This window comes from Dipteris shenzhenensis, chromosome 25 (assembly GCF_047967505.1).
Source record: "Dipteris shenzhenensis isolate YYH24624 ecotype China chromosome 25, Dip_SZ_1.0, whole genome shotgun sequence".
Taxonomy (NCBI): domain Eukaryota; kingdom Viridiplantae; phylum Streptophyta; class Polypodiopsida; order Gleicheniales; family Dipteridaceae; genus Dipteris; species Dipteris shenzhenensis.
The window spans coordinates 25,115,532-25,120,684 of NC_141620.1; the positions used below are offsets into that span (position 1 = coordinate 25,115,532).

General features: G+C 39.8%; 1 pseudogene; it reads right to left on the reverse strand.

Moving 5' to 3' along the window:
• Window positions 1-355: 355 nt before the first annotated feature.
• LOC147885652 (uncharacterized) lies at window positions 356-1,201 on the reverse strand (annotated as a pseudogene).
• Window positions 1,202-5,153: the final 3,952 nt, after the last annotated feature.

The window sequence follows — 5,153 nt, forward strand, 5'->3', positions numbered from 1 at the left end:
TACATGTTCACATTGTTATGGTAGTACTAGTGTGTCCTTCTGACTTTGCCAAAACTTTGTGGAGTCAATAGTTACAAAGCCACTTGCATGGCGTTTGATTGTTGCATTAGGGCCTCTTTCCACCATGTCCTTAAACCACTTTACATCCAAAACATACACAAAGAAGCGTTGAAAGTCAAGCTTAATAATATCTTGGATTATGCCACAATAATCATACATGGCTCCATTGGCTCCTTCAAAGCTAGCAATGATGCCACAATCTTGTGTGTTTCTCTTATCATCAATCCATTGTGTTTGAAAATTCTTGCCCTCACACCATATAGCATTGAACATAGGACACTACACCAAGACAAAATCAATTAAATAAGCAACCGAAATTGTTGAAAGCTCCTAACTTATGCATAACATTCTATATACTGACCTTAATCATGCATCCCCTAGCATACTCCCATTCCTCCATTGTGATATGCATCCACTCATCTCTCTCTGCTCTCTCCATTTTGTCAAGTAGCCAATCCACATGAATATCCATTGGAAGTGCTCTTATATGCTGAGGGTATGACACACGAGATTCATGGTGTGTATGAAAGAGGGCCCTTTCTCCTTGTCTTCTTGCCTTTGTATTCCCGTATCTTGTCACCCATCTTTTTATCACATCACTATTAAGCATGCAATAGAGGTTGATATCATTATGCAACTCCATGTCTATTACTTTGCTATGTCCTTTCCCTTGAGGCACAATAGAGGTCATCCTTAGGTCTTCATCATCTCTCCATATTCGTGGGAGAGATCTATCTACATCAACAAGAAACTCAGAAATATATACAAGTGACTCTTATACCAACCAACCCTTGGCCATGCTACCTTCGAGTCTTGCATTTTGTCTCATGAAACCCTTCAAGGTCTTCATCAAGCGTTCAAGGAAGAACAACCATCGTGCATGTACAGTACCACATCTAGCAATCTCATCCACCAAATACACTATGAGATGTAGTTGGCTTGTGAGAATAGAACGTGGAAATTTCTCCTACACTAAACAAACCACCTCCACTAACATAACTCCAGCATTCTCAAGCGTGGTGGGATCTATTTCCTTTGAGCTCACATACCTAAAAGGGAAAAGCATGTCATATTAATAATATGAACACCTTGCATGGAGCATTGATACATATCATGTAAAGTACCTCACAAGCTCACCCATCTTGTAAATACAATCCTTCACGTCTTTTGATGCACTATGAGAAATGCTAGTAGGTAGTATGAACTAAACACACGAGGAATGGTTTATTAGTTGCTTCTAATTCACTCACAAATTTGGAAGGAAAAAGATATTATGCACATAAAATACTTACTTGGAGCATCTTGTGCCAATCATGAGATTTCAAGCCATATAATTGCTCTACACCTCTTTTCTTGCTCTTTGTAAAGGCCCCCTTCAAACAACTCATGCATCTAGTGGGAGTACGAATTGTAGTGATAGCTCGCTTCACCACCACCATCTCTAGCTTTGATAATGTCCACGGTGCATGAGGTTTAAAGACACATCCACTTGGCCTCTATTGTGGCCAAGCTTCATGCATCCTCCCTATGGAGCATAGATCCTCCCTTATGCCCGTGGAATCTCGTGTCCCATTCAAATGTTCCCAAATGATAGATGCCACATTCTTGAATATATGCATGGGATCAAGCAGGTGATTGATCTTGAGGTGGGACCAATATGGTCAACAATAAAAGATGGATTATCTAAACAAAAGCTAGTGTTAGCGAGCAATCTTTATTTCCATTCAATATAGCACATGATAGTTACAAACCGTTACCAGCTCATGCCAAGTGGTGGAGGAGTCATGGATCCGTCCCGAATTCTCATCCAATCTTTGCAGTGAGTGACTGTGGAGGGACTTCATTCCAAGGGGCGATATATCTAGGATGATCAGGTGGAAGAAATCGATGGTGATTCTCATAGATGACCTTATTCAATGCGTTTGCCTATAAGGCAACTAGTGAAGGACCAGAAACAGGACATGCATGGTAACTTGATGTAGTGAGACTTGAACAGTAGAGGCAATTAAGAGTTCAAGGAGGGTTTAGGGTGCCACATCGATTGCCTACTCGTAATTAAAAGTGCAATGCTTACTTGAACACTCGCCATAGCCTGGAAGTCATGCATCACCCACATCAAGACTGCTTTGCAATTGAAGTCTTGTGATGAGGGAGGCCTGCTCACATCATGCACCTCGATACCTCTCCAAAGTATCTCTAGCTCGTCAATCAGAGACTCCAAATAAGCACATAATTTTTGAATTTATGTTTCCCTGGAATTAGAAGGGATAACATAACATGTCCTTTCTTAATCGCCATAGAGGGTGGAAGATTATAATTCACCAATATCACTAGCCATACACTGTAAGAGGTGCTTTTGAGACCAAATGGATTCACACCGTCCATACCCAATCCAAGTCTCAAGCTCCTAGGTTCTTCCTTGAAGCTTGGCCATGTGTCTTCAATATGCTTCCACGCAGGAGTGTCTGCACGAGTTCTCCACTTGCCATCGGTGGATTGATGGGAGGAATTCCATGACATGAGCTCTGCAATGGATTTGCACTTGAACATATGTTGGATGCGAGGGATTATGGGAAAATGTCACAGAACCTTACGAGGCACATCCAAAGTTTTGAGATCTGCTCTATATCTTCCCTCTCCACAAGTAGGAAGTAGGACACTCTCTTGCATCCTTATGTGGTCCACGAAACAAGATGCAATAGTTGATGCATGCATGGATGCGCCTGCAATATAATCCTCCAAGAGAGGTCACATGTTGCCTTGCCATATCTCTTGAGGTCAATAATTTATTCTCCCTTGGAAGCATTTTACACAATAGCCTACACGTGAAGACCATAAATGAGAAAAAGAATTCGATTAATTGACCCACTAGCTTAATTCACCATGTTTGCAAAATAGACTTTAAAGCTTACTTGCGTAATGCATTCAAGCTTGCATTGCTCGGAGAATGCATTGCAGAGTTTACTCCATGCTATCCATCAATAGTTGCATCAAAGTATAAATGGGATAGAAGGCTATATAAAACTTGATAAAGAATTGTGTTATGTTCATGCCTGCACTATGTTCTGTCATGCCTTTCATGAGAGAGAGAGAGAGAGAGAGAGAGAGGACTTAGGACTTATGTTTTATGATCTCATGAATGGCAAGGATGAAGGCTATTGCCAAGAAGATGGACAGGGGTCCACCCATATAAAAATTGGCAACATCTAGAGGATAGGATTCACATCAGGGTAAAACTAACCTAACTGAAGTTAATACTAACCTAACCTAAATGAACTAACCTAACCTAACTTATCGAAAGACAATGCATCTTCTCCAACAAGCAAAAAATAGAAGATTTACACAAAAAGTGAGTGATTTAATGGAGATAAGAAGGGCCCAAAAAGCCATGGGACTGTGTATTCCCAAGGTTCCTTTTCAAAGCCTTGTTAGGCAAGTTTGTGATGATATGAATATTGTGGGCCTCGGATTCTAGTGGTAGAGAACAGTTGTTTGGGCATTGCAGGTTGCTACCGAGGACCTTTTCATAGAGTTCTTTCAGGATACATTTCTTCTTGCAACCCACAATCATAGGGTCACAACAAAGACCTTTTCATAGAGTTCTTTCAGGATACATTTCTTCTTGCAACCCACAATCATAGGGTCACAACAACATAAAGCAACTATAGATGTGCTTGATAGATGCGCAAAATAGAAAGCACGTCTATAGGCACTGCTAGAATAGCAAAAATACGACTGCATCTAATAGCGCATCTATCTCGGGGGGGTCACTATGTATAAACCCTCTATATCACGTGCGTTCAAGGCCTATATTTAAAATCCCTTATCTATAATTTTTTTCATTAATAAAATGTACCCCTTTTCTATACAAATCTGTAAATTTTTTCCAAAATTATTTTAAATAGTCCCTTATGTATATTTATTTCTGTAAATTTTAGGAATAAAAAATATCCTTCTGTTGAACTCACGTGATAGGGTTACATATGATGAGTGACCCCCCCGAGGCATCTATTAGCACGTGTATCTGCACATCTATTAGCGCATCTATTAGTGCATCTGCACTATGACGTGGATGCAAATTTGGACGCAAAACAGAGAATACAAAAAGTGGAATTTTGGTGTAGGCTCGGGGGGGTCACTATATATAAACCCTCTATACCACGTGCGTTCAAGGCCTATTTCTAAAATCCCTTATCTGTAAATTTTTCATCAATAAAATGTACCCCTTTTCTATACAAATCTGTAAATTTTTTCTAAAACTATTTTAAATAGTCCCTTATGTATATTTATTTCTGTAAATTTTAGAAATAAAAAATATCCTTCTGTTGAACTCACGTGATAGGGTTACATATGATGAGTGACCCCCCCGAGGGTGTAGGCTGATAAATGTACATCACTACTTTCCTAACATTGCCCATGGTTACCAAAGCATGCAATTTTAACAAAAATATCAATGTTTGTTGGCAAACTCACATATACAAAAATAAAGTGAGGTGAGGAGAATGAGACAATATGTAAAATAGTTTTGTGAATATCAATGATGGGCTACGGTTCAATTTCATCCTCAATGAGATCAACCCTTGCCAAAATATCTACTTCAAAATCCAAACCAGTGTTGAGACCTACAAATACATTCAACCCACTACTACTTGTGCTACTCATGTGCTCATTGAAATTAGCATCACCAATATCACTAGACATACACTGTAAGAGGTGCTTTTGAGACCAAATGGGTTCACACCGTCCATACCCAATCCAAGTCTCAAGATCCTAGATTCTTCCTTGAAGCTTGGCCATGTGTCTTCAATATGCTTCCACACAGGAGTGTCTGCGGGAGTTCTCCACTTGCCATCGGTTGATTGATGGGAGGAATGCCATGACATGAGATCTGCAATGGATTTGCACTTGAACATATGTTGGATGCGAGGGATTATGGGAAAATGTCGCAGAACTTTACGAGGCACATCCAAAGTTTTGAGATCTGCTCTATATCTTGCCTCTCTATAAGTAGAACACTCTCTTACATCCTTATGTGGTTCATGAAACAAGATACAATCCTTGACGCATGCATGGATGCACTTGTAATCTAATCC